At 39.7% G+C, this 18961-nt stretch overlaps 1 pseudogene; it reads left to right on the plus strand.

Moving 5' to 3' along the window:
• Window positions 1-798: 798 nt before the first annotated feature.
• Window positions 799-7454, plus strand: LOC131545884 (major histocompatibility complex class I-related gene protein-like; annotated as a pseudogene).
• The last annotated feature ends 11507 nt before the right edge of the window (window positions 7455-18961 follow it).

Raw genomic sequence — 18961 nt, forward strand, 5'->3', positions numbered from 1 at the left:
TTACTAGTATTAATAAAAAAAATACACAAATAAATTGGTTATCCAAAAAAATTGTTAGTTGCATGCAGCCCTACAAAAGATATTGTTAAAGAGGTCGGCGGTATAATGTTGTGTGTGAACACTAAGTCATGTTTATTTGTACAACATGTAATTAATTTCTGTAGAGATAATTCATTATTACAGTGAAACAATTTGCTATTTTTATTTTGTAAATTAGCAGAAAACCATCTCTACCACTGCAGTGCTTTATCACTATTTTTTAAATAAAGTTATAGTTCATAGTTCTGAATCATTTTGACATGTGACAACAATATTTTGTTTCAGATGATGCAACTAATAAAGCCTGTATCATAGAATAGTAACTTGTCATTCTGTTTTTATTTTGTAGATGTTTGTTGAATAACTAGGCTTAAATGTAATCTGAGGTACTTTAGTAAAACCATGGTTAAACTATGGTATTACAACCATAGTTAATTTGTGGTACTTTTTAAAACCATGGTTCGCACCAAAAAACCATGGTTACTACAGTCATGGTTTACTACAGTTTTACTATAGTATTACTACAATATAACTGTAGTAAAACCATGGTATCAGAACCATGGTTTTTTAAAACCATGGTATGCACCAAAAAACCACGGGTACTACAGTAATGGTTAACTACAGTTTTACTATTAACTATGGTTAATTTTCATAAGGGACAAGTTGCTGCTTGGGCTGACATTTTTGACACACCCACCAAACAGGAGAAAACGTATCTCAAACCCTGTTGAACACCGTTGCACAAACCGTAGCAAAACGTTGGGCACCGGTGCGAGCCTGAACGTGCCCCTGGTTTCATCAGAAATGAGGTAGATCAGGGATAGAAAATCAAATCGAGATGAACCCTTTTAATGATTTATGATTTAAGGCATAAGGACTTATTAACTCGGATAATGCTGTTCTATCTGTATTTGTTGACATGCATTCTAGTCGCCAAAGCAGGTAAGATGCTGCGGTTATTTTCCTTTAGATAGGCCTATTCTAATATACACAATCAGATAATATGTAATTTCGAGGGTTTCGATGGAATAGTACTCTAAAATTAATACAGTTATTGGCTAAGTAATTAATCGGACGAGGCTATTTTGCATCAATGCATAGTTAAACTACCACCTCTATGAAAGGGAAACTCATCATGAGAACACGAGGAGCTTTAAAATAACCACGCGAATGAATTCTTGCTCTGAGACATGAACGAAAACAATTTGAAAAGGAGTCACACAAATTCTGCCACAACTAACTTGAAAACAACTGACAGAGGTCTTCATGTAAATTAATGTAGGCTATTTGCACAATGTAGGGTACAACGGGGCTAAAGGCTATTGGGTTAGATCCAGTGGCGGCGCCAGGGCGGGGCTAGAAACTTGCTTAGCCCCGGCACAGCCCCACCAAGGATTTCCAAAAGATTTTCCTGTTTTTTAACTGTGGTGTCACTCTCATTAACATTAAAAAATAAATATTAAAAACCTAAAAAAAAAGGTGCCCAATATGTGGCCTATAAACAATTAATAATATGAGGGAGGGGTCAAGCAACTCAAGCAAGCAACGGGCAAAGTTTGCGCAAGACGGTGAACGTCAATTCACTATAGAGAAAGTGAAAGTAAAAAAACTGACGGTTAACGCTGCAGTAACGGCGCATATTCTCTGAGACAACGAGAGACTAATCTACTTTAACATATGCTGATAACGGTATATAACTGTCTTAAATTATTCCCTTAATATTTCTCTTGTGGCTCGTAAAGTGAAAAACATGAGACGAAACGATTTCGCGTTAAACAGTTTATGAAAATCGGTGCATGAAATAAAGCTGCTCTGAATTTTCATTAATGACTGCAGTGTTAATAACAATAATTATAGGTCTATAATTAATTGTATAAATTAATAGACCTGTTTAAAAAAAAAAAAAAACTTTTTCAATGAGGAGTAAGCTAATAGCCTATCACAGCGCATCATGCGGTGATGCACTATGAAATTATTGCGGGGCAATAATTTCATGTAATTTAATAATAAAAGTAATCTAATAATAATAATAATGATAATGATAATAGGCCTAATAATAAGAAGAATGTAACAGGCCTACATTAATTGGAAATGCTAAATCCTCTTAATTTATGCTTTTGACAATATCTCTGGCTACACATGCATGATACGATGCAAATCAGCACGGGGAGGTTATCACCCGCAATGTGTGCCCGTGTGGAAATGACTAGATATGTGTAAAATAAAAAATAAAGATAACTTAAATAAATAAAATAAAACAAAATCCCAACTTTCTTTCTTTTCTGTATTCATTCATAAATTATATTACTTTGTAAGTGTCATATTTGGCAGTTGGCATTAGAAGTTATTACTAATAACAGTGGCAAGTTTAATACCACACGAAAAAAGTTAAATATGCCTTTTTCGAAGCTGCTGTATATAAAAAACTGATAGCTAAAGTTAGGCGTTCATTACTTTCTATCAATTTAATTAGTTTTTAGCACCCCTCTGAACTGTTAAGCCCCCCCTTAGCACCCCCAACAAAAAAATCCTGGAGCCGCCACTGGTTAGATCTCTGCCACAATTCTGAGCGAACTGAGTTTTGTGGAGAAAATGTTCCTCTCGCAAAGAAATTACTTTGAGCGCGCGAAAATCAACTTTGCATTTAAAATACGTTTTTGGGTGTGTGCAGACCTTCTCTTTTGCACGTGCAAAGTTTCCTGATGCTCGCCCTCAGTGCTCTCTAAATGCCCATGGCTAGCTTGCTCTTACAATATGCCATAATTCCAGCCAATCAGAGACAAGGCTGCTAAATTCTGATTGGCTGCTTTGACAACCTGCTTAATAATTATGTACACCTGAATATAAAGCGTTTTTCACTTCCAGCCTTCATGAACAATTATATATCAGTTATAAATGGTTAAATAAAAGATTAATAGTAGTTATTAAGATTGATGTCATTTGAAATTGGTCAATTGTGCTTGGAAAAAGTATGATCAGAATATCAACTTGCATAATAATTATGAATATGAATAATTATGAATATTTCCTCTCGGGTCGGGGGGTTTCCACTGGGTACAGTACCTGGTACCTGGTACTTTTTTTAGTACCACCGGCCGAGATTCCAAGCGAGCCATATACTGTTACCAAAACGTGACGTGTAAACTCTGCTGATCACTGATTGGCTGATCTTCACTGCTTGCCTCACTGAACTTGCGGACACAACAAACCCACTAGATTTAAATCAGCACAGCCAGCCCTGTGCATTCCGCATCGCTCCATCAAGCTCTCGCTGGATCCGCTCCTCGTCAACGAGAGGAACGTCTGTACTTCCTCAACAGACAACGAAACAGCCATTTTTGGGTTGTTTAAAAAAGGTGTGCTCATTCAAAACAGGAAGTTCCATCCTTCGCTGGCTGTGCTGATTTAAATCTAGCGGGTTTGTTGTGTCTTGTGCCGTAAATTGTGACGCAGACAGTGACGATCAGTAGTACAAAATGTCACATGTGTACACATTGTATATTCCTTGTGTATCCACAGATGTTCACTCGTTGATGGCATTTGTGACATATATAGTTGGACAGACACCATTTCCTGAGTTCAGTGCTGTGCTGATTTTAGATGATGTGCAAATAGGATATTATGACTCGGTCACATGGAAACCTGTCTATCGCACTAACAGTACTGATTTGCAGTTCCATGAAGAAGAGCAAACGGATTCTGATATTATATTTCGCCATATGTATAACATCTTTAAAGAAAGAGCAATTTATCTTAAGGAGCACCAAAATCACACAGATGGTAAGTGCAACCCAAAATAATTATAACATATAAAAGACCTAATAACCAATGTAACTTTTAAGTGTTTATGCAAATATCATATAAAACTTTTAACATAAAAGCAAGAAAGCTACATGTGCTAGAGACTGTAATTGTAAAAAAAAGTTTAATGAGTTTTAATTTTTTTTCCTATTCATTTGAAGGTATACAAGTTCATCAGAGAATTGCTGGATGTGAATTGTTAAACAATGATAAACCAGGTCTACTTCAGAGATGGGATGCTTTAGATGGACAAAATATAGAAGAGTTCATTTTTGACACAGAAAACAACAAAACCCAGACAAAATGACATGGCGGCCATGGGACCAACAGAAATGGATTCGTGTAAAACATGTGTATGAAAATGTTTATCATCCTCTTTGTATTAAAGTTTTGCGGAGGTATCTGTATATGGAAAAGAACACCGTGCTGAGAAAAGGTTAGAGAATCAGCCTTGTTAACTTATCAATATAAGTAAGAAAAAACATAATTGAAAAATATGACCCAGACAGCAGTGCTGACCAAAAAAATCTGTTTCTCTAAATGCTTTATGAAGCATTACAAAACACTTTTGCAACAGTAACACTTCTTATTCTTCACTGTAGTAACACCCAGAGTCAGACTCATGAAAAGACCCTCTCAGACTCTCAAGGGCTTCAGATCAGCTGTCTGGCCACTGGTTTTTACCCCCGTCACATTAACCTGACCCTGTTCAGAGATGGTCAGCCTGTGGATGATGATCAGATCACAGGAGGAGAGATTCTGCCCAACGGAGACGGAACTTACCAGATGAGGAAGAGTTTGGTGATCAGTGAAGAAGAGCTACGTGAGGGACATAAATACAACTGCACAATGAAGCACCTCAATTTGGAAATTAAACTGGACATCACATATGGTAAAGCAAACAAAAAACAACCAAACAAAATAGATTTAATAACAAAAAATATCTACATAACTCTGTAACTTACCGTTATCATGTTTTTATTTTCAGATGTGGCTGAATGTGACCCAGGATCCTTCAGTCTGTCTGTAATTATCAGTGTGCTGGTGTTCATGTGTGGGGCTGTTCTCATTATAACGGCACTCATCATATGGAGGAAGAGACAAGCTGCTGGTAAATGTTCTTTTCAGTCCAGTTCATTAGATTTAAAGCTCAGTTAGATGAAAATTCATTTTATGCAGTTTTGTTTCTGTAGTGTTACTTTGTATTCTGTAGTGTACTTTGGTTTTACTATCTTATTCTTATTCAGGACAGGGATCTGGGACATCACAGAGTGAATACTCCCCTACTCGTGAGTAAATTGTTTTGTAAAATAATATGAATTCAACAACGTTCTTCTTAATTTTGTAAACTTTCTAGAAATGACAACCAAAGTATTTTTTCTTTATTTCAGCTTTGATGCATGATAAAACATGAAAAGTGCTTGTTGGATGCTATTTAAGTTGTGCTATGATGGCCTTCAAATGATATTAAAAAAATACAAAGACAAAGGAACATATATAAATAATGTATGCAGTATGCAACATAAAACTTGGCATATGTGGCCTGAAATCATAATATTGTTTAGGAACAATATCTCCTGCTGTATTATTGTATTTCTGTGGGATTTCTGGGCAGTTGTGGCCTAATGGTTAGAGAGTTGGACTTGGACTAACCCGAAGGTTGTGGGTTAGAGTCTCAGTACCGGCAGGAAATGTAGGTGGGGGACTGAATGTACAGCACTCTCCTCAGCGCTCTTCAGTGCTTTTCATACCCACAACTGAGCAAGGCACCTGAACATCAATTGCACCTCGGACCCTGCAGCACGTGTGTTCAAAACACTTTGTGTGTCCACTTGGATGGGTGAAATGCAGAGCAGAAATTCCAAGTCACGTCACTTTAACTTTCTGTCATGGCAACTCTCTAGTTTGGTTTGTGCTGCAACTGCTATAGCAAACCCTAAATGTCAAGCAGCAAGCTCATTGGCTGATGATGCTATAGAAACCAATAATCTGCACCATGTAGAAAACTATGTGATTGCTATCAGTTATATGTACTATGTAACTTGTCTGTCTGCGTCGTATTGAGTTTCAAGACAAAACTTTGTATTTCTGTTGAGAGTTTGGCATGGTAATAGATTTTACAATGTTAATGGATTTGGTCTTGACAGAATAGATCTGCTATGCTGCTGTTTCTGGTATTATTGCTACTGCTGCTACTGCAAAGCAAGTAGAGATACTGCCAATATGTACACAGACACACTGCTGTGTGCATTTAACATGCTGCTGCTGCAGTTTAGCATGCGAGGGGTGTTCCTAGTGTGCCTACATACCAGTGTGTGCATGCATGCCACTAAACATTAAAGGGTCATATGACATTGCTAAAAAGAACATTATTTTGTGTATTTGGTGTAACCTTGGTGTAAGGTTAAAAAAAAACACATTATTTTCCACATACTGTACATTATTGTTGCTCCTCTATGCCCCGCCTTTCTGAAACGCTGTTCTTCAAGTTGTTCTTTTTTACAAAGTTCATTGTTCTGAGAAGCGAGGCGTGCTCTGATTGGCCAGCTATCCAGTGCGTTGTGATTGGCCGAATACCTCACGTATTGTTACGTATTGTGATTCCGTGTCCCAGCGCGACGACACAAAACCAATAAAACCCATTACAAACGAGGCATTTGTTGCATCCAGTGGGGACATAATTACTGATTATAATGACTTATACTGTCTTTTTACGTGTCGCGTTGCATCGCGCCGCGGAAACATTACCATGTCTGCATTTGTGATCGGAGAAACGACAAACAACAAGCACTACTCTACACTGCTCAAAACTCGCGTTTGAATAGTCAGTGGCAAATTCTTTAAATATGAAAACATACTTACAGGCTGTGAGTCAGAAGCACCAGACTGTCCTTGCGAAGTTAGAATTGCTCCACTTTTAGAAACAGTCTTTGAGCACAGCTGGCAGGCTACTCCCAGGTTCAGGAAATAGTCCTCCGTAAAATGTGATGCACACACTCTGATATTTGGGTTGAACTGTTCTGGAATAGTGTTGTAAATACAACTTAACCACTGATTTCTAGCTGTGTCCTCTTTTGGAAGCCCAAACAAAGTAGTTTTGCTTTCACAACAAAACACAGCGTCTCCAGGACATGGCGCCGGCGGCAGCAACAATACTACAGCGAGAATAAAAGTCCCGCCTTCTTTCTTTGCGTGTACGTTTGGGCAGTGTTTTGCAAATCTTCCCACACCATGACGTAGACATGTGGGGGCGTGTTTGAATGAGCTTGAATGCATGGTTTATCTTGGCCCCCTGCTTCATGATCTCCGCTCCAAGTTTGTATATTTGTTGTTTTATTGTGTGGTTGTCCAGTAAAAGTGTCTGAGTTCTGTAGACGTATTCCTGGTTATTCTTTTTATTATATAAGACGTATGTTTTATTTCATTCATTTCCATTCTGTTGACTTGTTTTTCCTGCTGTGTAAAATCTGCTTGTGTAATATGTTTATTACCTTTAACAATTAAAATGATGGAAGAGTACCAGAACAGAACATGTATCATTTCTATTTTCAGAAAATAATAAAAAATAATAATTTAAGGTACATTAACATTAGCTCATGTAGTATATCAAGATATGATCAATGCTCAATATCTATATACAGTATGCTAAAAGTTCAATTCAAAAGTTCAAAAGTACAATTTTTATTTTGAACATGAATGAACATGAAATAAAAAATGAACAATACTATATTTATAAATAATAATTATTGGTTTCACTTTATTTTGATGGTCCCTTTAACACATTCTATTGACTATAAGTAATGTTGCACCTACATTTCTACTAACTCTCATTAGAGTGTTAGTAGTGTAGTTGACTGGTAGGGTTAGGGTTAGATTAAGTTGACATGTTCTTGCAAAGTTACTTATAGTCAGTAGAATATCTGTTGGGAGACCAACACAATAAGGAGTTTGTAGATATGAAGCAGACAGTCTACTAATACTCTTATGAGAGTTTGTTGACAAGTAGTTGCAACATTACGTAGTGTCAACGGAATGTTCAAAAGGGACCATCAAAATAAAGTGTTACCTAATTATTAAATGCTGTAAAAATGTTAAGTTGAAAAAATGTTAGTTTATGATACTTAATGCATTAACTAATGTTAACAATTAAACCTTACTGTAAAGTGTAAGAAACAGGAAAAGCCACCTATTTGATAAAAACAATAAATGTTTTGTATGAGGATGAACAGTTATTCCATTCTCTGAAGATTACTATTGTCCTTTATATGTTTAATGCAGCATATGTGAATCTGACTTTGCCTGTCTCTGCTTGAGAGAATTCAAATTTGGTTTCTGTCATGTGACCTTTTTCTATAAACAGAGTTGATGCCAGGCTGGCTCTGAATTCAGAATGGGTTGCAAGTGTTTGTTGGCTCGGTGTAAGAATTTGACAGGTTTGCACTGGTTCCCCCGAGATGCTGACAGAGCTAGATTGTGGCTGCAGGCGGTGGGTTGGCCATCAGCTCCCGACACATCAAGAATGTTTGTGTGTAACAAACTTTTTTCACGGGAGAGCTTTTACAGACATGAGGACGTTGGCATTGCTCATGGAGGTAATCTCCTACGAGAAGACGCTGGGCAGCCGTGTCTTAATAACCATGATCTTGTCTATCTTGCTGTCCTTTGTTATTTAACAATGAATAAGAATAAACAGTTTGATTATTAACAATGACATGGTCATAGACCTGTTCGGATAAACAAGGTATTTTTTTCTTTCAGTTTCACTTGAGCTGCTGGCTGGAAATACTTGAGTTTTGCCCAGTGACCGCAGCTGAAGGAGGTCATTGGGGAGATGAATTGATCGTGACATCACAAAACAGCCACGCTTCCGGGTTCTTCACACAGTCAGATTAGAAATGGCTATTCAGAGAAAATACAGTTATAATCAAAGTTATAGTTAAGCCTATAATTGTAACAATTTTAGTTAAATAAAGGTTATTAGAACATGATACCTATGTTTTATAGTGAGGAAATGCACATTGTTTTTGAACTCCAAAAAAACAAATTAATAATAATACTTTTATTCAACAATTATATTTTGTTGGAAATGTAGCAGGTTGTTCATTAATTCTGGTGACATTAACGTTTCAAATAAAATTTATTGTGAATTTATTGATGTTTTAAAATGTCTATATCTTAAAATGTGCTTTATACATCAAGAAATAATCTTGTTGTGTTCAGAATTTTCATCACAATTAGCTGACATCTTAATCAATAAAGCCTTAATAAAGCTATTCTTGTTTTTGATAGTAGTTTTTGATCTGTCAGCTCTCCCATTATATTTAAGAATGTACAAATAATATTTTAACATATAATAGGTTTCTAAATGAACTTTAATATGATGTTATACATAATCTTTTTCAACATTTGAATTTGAAAGACCTACCAACAGAATGAGTTGCTAGCACAAGCTGAAAATATCAGTCATCTGGTTTAACTGCACCTCTGCTAATGCATACTTTTATTGTCTTTACTATTGCAAACTCTTTTTTGCTTTCTTGTACTGAGAAGCAACAGGAGTTCCATGATTTTGAATGTATCGTGTTCCTTCTTTATGTTTCAGGCTATAAGTGTAGCTTGTCTGGTGTTTTCTCATGTTTATATCTTAATTGTTAACATCAGTTAATCAAATCTTTTTGGAAAGCCTGTGTTACAAATATGCCTATTTTCAATAAAACAGACAGAAATATTCAAGTTAGTGGGGTTTTGTTTAAGGGTGGGCTTAGGTAGGAACCTTCTATAAAACCCATTTAGAGATGTAGTCCGTCCCATTTGGAGCAGCCCCAAGTAGGTTAAGAAAGTTTGAATGTATTGTTGTCAGTTCGTTTTTTGACCACTAGATGGTACTGCTAAAACCACAAGCAACACGAAATATAAAGGGTTGTCTCTCTTTGCATTTAACCACATAAGTCAATGCATTAGAGCTTTTGTAATAATAAAAAGATCATGAATGTTGCGAAAAATGTAATTAAAGAACACATTAAATATTTCAATTACTATCTAATCTGTCATTTACTGAGAGTTTTTTTTTTTTTAATTTGACCTATGCCCACAATCGGTCCAGAAATTATTTTATTGAGCCTAAACTTTGTTTGCATTGCAGATTCATGATGTGTGACAAAAAGTATGGCTGTGTATTTGTGTGTTAGAGCATTTGTATATTGCACATCTGTATATACAATATATTGTCTGTTGTCTTTTTGTCTATTGAGTATTGTTTTCACATTTTTAATCACTTGTTTATTTTGTTATCTGTGTCTTGTCACTTGTCATTCCATCTGTGCACTGGATGCTTCTGTCACCAAGACAAATTATTTGTGTATGCAACACTTGGCAATTAAGCTCTTTCTGATTCTGATTATTATTGTGCATAATCTGTTTTTCCATGGCAGCTGGATTCCAGAGGTTTTTTTTTTTAAAGAAATACTTTTGCCAGTGCTCTGGGGTGCATTTCCCAAAAGCAACTATGGTTGCATGTTCCACTATTACCAATAGAGTTCAATGGAACTAACGACCATAGTCAGCTAACAATGATTTTGGGAAATGCACTTCTGAGGTGATGGTTGCCAGAGAAAAATGGCTAAACTATGTAGGCCTATAGCTTTTTAAGCAAAAATGCAACCTTTCAGAATAAATAAACAGATTTAGCACAGCTATTTTGTCATGTCAGTCACAGTGCTGATAGCTTATGCGGAACAAATAAACCCCCTTAACCTGTTCTGCACCTACTCGACCTATAGCGATAGCACAGGTAGCATCGATATTGCTGCTCCCTATACACAGTCTGTGTAGAGCACCTAAGTGGCCACCATCTCATTTTCACGGGGACATCAAATGCAGTTTCATTCAAGGACTTACACCCTTACATTAGTCTCGCGTAGCCAGACCTTCAGACTGATGGCAGAAGGTCTGGGAACCTTGGCCACTTTGAATGGTAATTTGTATGACTGACAGGTAAGGCAACCAATCACATTTGGTTTTGTGCCGTTTTGTTTTGTCATGTTTAGGGGCATGGTAATGTCCCCACAATAACAGACCAGTGTGTAAAACTCTTGGACATATTTAAAGTTTCTGTGCCATGAACTAAATATTTCACAAACTTTTGAAAGGCTGAGACAACCCTTACATAGTCTGTCATGATCGCATTAATCCATGATTTTCTTAAGTAATCTGCATTACGAAAATATGAAATGATTAAAAATAAACAGACAAAATTATGATAAAAAAATGAACAGCAATGAGATATTGAGCATTTCTCATTTTTTTAAGAGACTGGAAAGACTGGTAAGACCAGCAGAGAATTCCAATCATTAGCTAAAGTCACTTCTTTATTTTGTAGTTGGAAGACTGTAACACTCAACAACAAGATCATACCCTAAAGTGCGGGGATTCATTTACTGAGAGAATGCAGTCTCTTGTGTGCCTTTTGTCATATTTGACAGCTGTTAAAGCAGGTAAGTCAGTTTACAGCTATTCCTGTGATCATGATGTGCACAAGGGCCCCGGCCCTGACTATATATTACTCTGGGGCACGAGAGGGGGTATCTTGGGCACTTATTAATTTTCCTATCTCTAGATTCCATATACTAATGTGTTCATATTACATGAGTAAATCAAACGAAAGTTTCAATGATATCTTTATTTGATAATAACTTTATTGTTCCAACATGTTTAGCATGTATTTAATCTGAATATGGTCAGTTTATAGACAATATGCTAAAACAGTGTTATTTTTTATCCATCAAAAAGGGGAACTTAATGTTTTACAGTGTTATGAAACCTGTTACTAAGACTTGTTTGATAAACCTATTATTTATTACAAAAATAATTTAATTATGTATTATGCCACTATACATTCTTTTTTGAGGGAGCAGATTTTTGTTTTTGATTATTTATTTATTTATAGCAAGGGAGATGGAATCAAACTATTTTTGGAAGGGTAGGTCTATGACATCATTTGTGACATTTGACGTGTACTCCCTCTTTTACTAGCCCAGGTATACAGCAGACACATCAGCCTTGGGCTATAAGCCCAGATTCTGCATGTAACTTCCTCAATTTGATCACATAAATTTCTGAGCAAATCTGGTGGAGAGACAGAGAAGGTTACAACATAATCCAGAGTTCTATATTAAATTATTATTGTACAATATCAACATACATAATGCATATGTATGGGAAGTCTCTAAGAACTAAAGCAAAGATCTCAACAACAATGGCATGGTTGTGTATAGGTTTGCGCTTTACAACAACGCTGTTCCTCATCCAAGCTCTTGTAATGTCGAGACTACTGCAATGTTCTGCTGACAGGACTCCCAATTGTGGCCAGGATCAAATTAAATTTTGCTGCTAACTTTCAGGACTACCACTGGAACAGCCCCTTCATACTTCTTTTCACTTTTTCACACCAAAGAACTGAGAACTGGGGACCCTAAATGAGCAGTTATATTCAATCATCATCTTACTGGAGTATTTATTTTTTAAAGGGGTCATTGGATGCCAATTTTCCAAAAATTGATATGATTCTTTAGGGTCTTAATGAAAAGTGTATAACATACTTTGGTTAAAATTTCTCAATGGTAGTGTAAAAACACCTTCTTTACCCTTTCAAAATCAGTTCTGTATTCATCAAGCCGTTTTTTACTCCATGTCCCTTTAAATGCTAATGAGCTCTGCTCGCCCCACCCCTCTCTTCTGTGGGGTGACGAGCAGTACTGACGAGCAGAAGCTGGATCACGAATGATTCATGCGAACATAGACGTATTTAGGCAGATCGGGATCGGTGTTCTGGACACCGCAAGTAGCATGAACTTATCATATCTCTTTTACTTTATCTCCCTTTCCCAGACCCCCGTAAACGCACACCTACATTGGTCAGGCATGATAGAATGCTTTCAGCACAATCAAACTCGATGCATCACTGAACACTAACTCAATGCATTATCAAACAACTTATTTGAGAGAACATAACATTTCCCCCCCTCCTACGGGGTTTCAAACATGAAATGTTGACACAAAGTCCTGTAAGTGCCCTGGGCGAGAACGAATGCGGACAGGCCGTGGAGAAACAAGGGGATGAGGCTGGGCAGCCTGTGATGGGCAGGCACAAATCTCAGCTGGCAGTTTGATAGGCATGTCTGGAGCCTGTGCAGGAGCTATCTGAGGTGTCAGCTGAAGTGCTGGGGTGTCCTGCCAAGCTGGGGGTGTGGCTTGAGGTGTGACGCCTGTTGTATGTGCCGGGGGCAGCACTTTGCGGAGGCGGCTTCCATGCCACCGTGTGCCGTTGCTGAGCAAGAAGGTGGCTGGGCCCAGCTGATGAGTAACTTGGAGAGGGGCAGACCAATATGAAGCGAGTTTGTTATCTCTGTGGGGCCTGCGAACCCTAACCCAATCTGCGGCCGTTATGTCAGGGACCTTAACGCGTGCTGAGAGATCGAATTTCTGCTTCATCCTTCTCTGCTGGCGGGTGACAGAGGCCCTGACTCTCGGTTGTGAGCCCTTAGGCAGTGTGGGGCTGAGCCTGTCGAGGGGAAGGTGGAGCTCACGGCCAAGCATGAGGAAAGCTGGAGAGACCCCCATCGTAGAGTGTTGGGTGGCCCTGTAGTGCAGAAGAGTGTGATGGATGGCCCGTGAAAAGGTCTACCCCTGGAACAAATGTGCTCTGAGACTGATGGAAGCGTTCGACGCCACCATTAGCTTGGGGGTGATAGTATGCCGTGCGGATGTGATGAATACCTTTGTTTTTGAGGTATGTTGTGAACTCAGCTGAGATTAGCTGCGGGCCATTGTCAGTAGTGATTGTGTTTGGAAGGCCCCAGCGGGAAAACAAAGAGTCCAGGAAGTTAATTATGACCTGAGAAGTCACAGAGCCGGTGGTAATGAGCTCAGGCCATTTCGAATGCAGGTCATAGACAACCACTAGGAAGCGTTGGTGATGAGGAACTCCCTGTATCTCACCACGAATGTCCAGCTGCAGGTGGTCCCAGGGCTGCGATGGCCAAGCAAGAGGTTGTAAGGGTGGGGGGGGCCTGGTGACCAGTCTTACCGCTTAAGAGACAGGCAGCACAATCTTTCACCAGGGCCTCAATGTCTTTATCTATCCCTGGCCACCAAACCCGGTCTCTGCAGCGCTGCTTCAACTTCACGATACCAAGGTGGCCCTCGTGAGCCATCGCCAAGGCACGTGCACGTAGGGTGCTGGGGATGACTGTGCAGAGGCCCCGTGTCATACAGGTGTCATTCCAGCAAGACAGCTCTTGCTTTATTCTGGAAAATGCTGCCATCCCCTCTGGTACCTCCTGAGGCCAGCCATTCAGAATATAGACTCGGAGCTGAGAAAGGACCGGGTCCTGTTCCGATGCCTCCTTCAGTTCTTGTAACGATACAACAGCCTGGAGGGGTGTGTGTAACATCTGGACAATGTCCCGTTCCACCTGATCCATGTCGGCGTGTGTGTGTGTGGTGGGGTGTGGCGGAGCGGAATGGAACGGGACAGTAGATCGGCCACAACATTGTCTCTGCCCGGGGTGAACTTCAGGTCAAAGTTATACTGGCGAAGACGGTCAGACCAGCGGTGTAGCCTCAGTGGCCTGTGGCCTGTCCCAGATGTGGAAAGTAGTGCTGTCAGGGCCTGGTGATCTGTCCTTAGGGTGAAGGCGCGGCCATAGAGATACAAGTGCCACCTCTCACAAGCCCAGATGCAGGCTAATGCTTCACGTTCCCCCACTGAGTAGCGTTGCTCCGTCTGATTGAGGGCCCGTGATGCAAAGGTGATGGGCTTCTCAATGCCCCGCTGGGTTTGTGACAGCACTGCTCCTATGGCTGTAGCCGACGCATCACAGGTCACCCAGGTGGGGCTGGAGATATCGAAGTGAGCCAACACTGGGGCTGTGGTGAGCTGCACCTTGAGCGCACGCACAGCATCAGAGCATGCCTGTGACCACACCCATGGCTCATCCTTACATAGCAGTTGCCGTAGTGGGGCAGTGGTAGCAGAATAATGTGGGAGGAACTTCAGGTAGTAGCCCGTCATGCCCAAAAAGGAGGCGACCTGCACAGCTGAGCTGGGTTCAGGAATTGCCAGTATGGCATCTACATTTGATTGAAGTGGTGCGACGCCATCTGCCGACAGCCGGAAACCCACATATTCGATGGTCGGTGCAGAGAAAACACATTTTTCAGCGTTGAGGGTTAGTTTGTGTTTGGCTAGGGCTGCGAAGACTCTGCTGAGGCGTTCATCGTGACTCTCGGGGGTGGGCCCATGGATAACCACATCATCCAGGTAAATGGCCACCCCCGGTATACCAGCCAACACCGACACCATGATTTTTTGGAAACAGCTGGGGGCGGAGCTGAGTCCAAACGGCATACGCGTGTAGCGAAACACACCTGCATGGGTCACGAAGGCTGTGAGGTTTCTGCTGTTGGGGTGGAGAGGCACTTGTAGGTAGCCCTGTCTAAGGTCCAGTTTAGAGAACACGGTTGAGCCATGGAACTGAGCAGTGAGCTCTTCTGAGGTAGGCAGAGGGAACCTGTCCGGGATCACTGCCTTATTCACCGCTCGCAGGTCGACACACACCCGTAGGGCCCCTGATTTCTTCTGAGCTACCACCAGGTTCGAGACCCAGGGCGACGCATCCACTGGTTCAATAATGCCAACGTCCAGCAGCTGCTTGAGCTCAGCCGAGACACCATCACGGAGAGCCAAGGGAATGCGTCGGAGTGGTTGGATGACTGGTTTAATGGCAGGGTTCAGGAGAGGTTCATGGGCAAAAGCAGTAAGGCACCCCAAACCTTCAAACAGGGATGGCCACTTCTGCTGCCAAGGCGTGGAGACTGTCAGGATCGCAGCTCCCTTTGTGTCACCTAGAGAAAATCCCAGAGCCGAGAACAAATCCAGACCCATCAGGTTGGCCCCACGACGGGCAACATGGAAGGTAAAGCTGGGCACCATCTTGTTGCCATACCCAACGGTTATGTGCAGGGAACCCACTAAGTCAATCTTTGAGTCGCCATAGCCACAGAGTGAAGCAGAGGGTGCCGATAGTGGCAGTGCACCGAAAAAAGTGCTGTATGTTTGCATATTGAGGAGAGACACACTGGCACCAGTGTCCAAAAGCAGTGGGATACACACATCATTTAAGCGCACTGAACATGCTTTAAATGAGACTGGTCCAGAGTAGACATTGTGAATGATAGTGGGTGCTTGGGCTGACACAGCTGGAGCAGAGCGGCAGACTGAGGCAAAATTATTGCGTTTACCACAGTTGCGGCATGTCTGGCCACGGGCTGGGCAGTTCTGTGCTCTAGACAGATGAGATGAAGATCCACAGTTATCACAGGGCCGTGATGTTTGTGCTTGTGGGCGTGGCCGAGACCGCTGCTGGCACCTCAGTAGCATAACTGCAGGGGAATCTGCTGCCGCTAATGTATCGTTCTGGCTGGGTTGTGACATTGATGGTGGAATGGGGAAGGGAGTCAGGCAGTCCGCGATTGTTTGCTGTTTGGTCAGTGGTGGTAGTGTGATATCAGCCATTCTCGTCGCCAAATGTTGTGTTTGAAAAGGAACACACGCAAGTAGCATGAACTTATCGTATCTCTTTTCTTTATCTCCCTTTCCCAGACCCCCGTAAACGCACACCTACATTGGTCAGGCATGATAGAATGCTTTCAGCACAATCAAACTCGATGCATCACTGAACACTAACTCAATGCATTATCAAACAACTCATTTGAGAGAACATAACAATCGGCGCATTCACTTCAAAGCAAAAGTAACATTAATCCTCTGTGTCTTCAGCGGCTCAGATGTCGGGAGTAAATGACGACTGGGGGGGGGCTCTCAGAACAGCCTGATTTGAGAGAAATAAAGGTACAAAAGCTGTCACTGGGGCGGTACCTTTTCAAAAGGTACACTTTTGTATCTATTAGGTTCAAATATGTACACTTTAAGTACTAATATGTACCTTTAAGGTACCAAAATGGACCCTTTAGGAACAAACATATACCTTTTGAAAAGGTACCGCCCCAGTGACAGCTTTTGTACCTTTATTTCTGAGAGTGTACACTCACTTCCAACATGCATTTATGTTCAAACTTGAAAAGTGAATTTTGCATCCGATGACCCCTTTAATGTATAGTTTAGCAAAGTTACAATGTGTCTGCTTAGTCAGAAAATGTTATCCTTGCCCACCTTTCCACAGGTTCTCACTCACTGATGGTTTTTGCCACATACATTGCTGGACAGACACAGTTTCCTGAGTTCACTCTTGTGCTGATGTTAGATGATGTGGAAGTGATGTACTATGACTCAGTATCATTGAAAGCTGTCCACTGCAGTCAGAGTAATTCAAGTGATGACAATGGTGCGGGTAGTATATTTAGTGATATATATAACATCATGAAAGATCGAACATTTTATCTTAAGGACCACCAAAATTGCACAGATGGTAAGTGCAACCCTATAAATTTTGGTATTACCAGCAATCAAAAATTCAATATTAAGAGATTCGTTTATGCGTTTTTTGGGGGTGTCCTCTAATTTTTGGCAACATACAGTATCTTAGTGTTATCTAACATGTATTACATTATGACTCATAATATATTTTCTCAAGCTCTTTTTAGATGCTAAATTATTATTAAAGAAGCAACATTTGCCATTATATAATCATAAAAAGTGCTTTATTTCAATATGCCAGTGATAACTAATCTGTTTGATTTCCATTCATTTTAAGGTTTGCATGTTTATCAGAAACGTGTTGGATGTGAATTGCTTAACAATGATCAGCCAGGTTTGTTTCTTTCATGGGATGCTTTTAATGGACAAAATACTGAAGAGTTCACCTTTGATGTGGTAAAAAGAACTATGCAAATTAATTTACCATGGATGAGAATAAAAGGCATGGCTCAGATGGAATGGCTTCATGTGAAGTTTCTGTATGAACATGTTTATCATCCTGTTTGCATTAAACTCCTGTTATGATGTAGATTTTTCAGGTCCACTCTTAATTAATCTATTACTTTTCCTACATAATTTTTTAACAACAAAAGTGGTAAAATACCTATTTAGGAGTCTTAGACCTTTCCAACGATATATAGTTTGTCATGATTAGATTAGGATTTAATTGTAAAATAGTGACGTAGACGTAGGCGTCCCACAGAGGGGACGGTGACAGTTAAGAGGTTAAATTAAAAAATTAATTACAGTTCCAGAGAAAGTAATATATAGTACTGAAAGACTTTTTGACATTTCATGACTGAATTATACATGTCATATTATAATACAATTCTAAATAAGATTTTTCATTAAATGGTCAAATTTTATGGATATCACTTTATGGATATCACTTTAAATGTGGAGAAAGATGACAAGATTTTTCTCAGATTCATTCATCTAAAATTTTAACAGTGTATGTAAACTTTTTATAACCACTGTATTTGCAGGACTGGACAACTTTATGCATAACTAACTAATGACAAAAGGGATAGAATATTTAAATAATCTTGATTTCAATCAATATTTCAGTAAAATCTCAATCCTCGATGCCTTTATGTCCATCATTGTGTGTGTATTTTGAGTGGTAGTTTCTCTCTGCGGTTGATCAGGGTTGTAGGGTGACACAGCATCTTCATAGGAACACACACACACACACACACACACACACACACATAATACATTTAAATTAAATTAAATTAAAAGAAAAAGAAAAAGAGAAAAAGACATGATTGGTAGGAAATCAGAACCATTTACCCGTTGAGTGTGTGCAGACAGTTTGTGTAGTTTGATGGTTGAACTTCAGAAAATCAGTACTGAGGTGCTTTGATGGTTTGAACAAAGAACCATTTCAGTATAGAAGGGTTGATTAGGAAGATATGGTTCTAAAAAGAACTGTTACTGTGTATAAAGAACCCAATCTTTTTTAGTGTATCATATGAAATTAATAACATCATAAGAGTATTTAATCTTAGATCACCTTGACAGAATATTTGTTATTTACAAAAAAGAGGGCCTTAGCAAACTTCCAAGGAGAAACAAAAAAATGACCAAATGACATCCACCAAGCAAATGCTAAGTTACTGTATG

The sequence above is a fragment of the Onychostoma macrolepis genome, chromosome 08 (genome assembly GCF_012432095.1).
Source record: "Onychostoma macrolepis isolate SWU-2019 chromosome 08, ASM1243209v1, whole genome shotgun sequence".
NCBI classification, from domain to species: domain Eukaryota; kingdom Metazoa; phylum Chordata; class Actinopteri; order Cypriniformes; family Cyprinidae; genus Onychostoma; species Onychostoma macrolepis.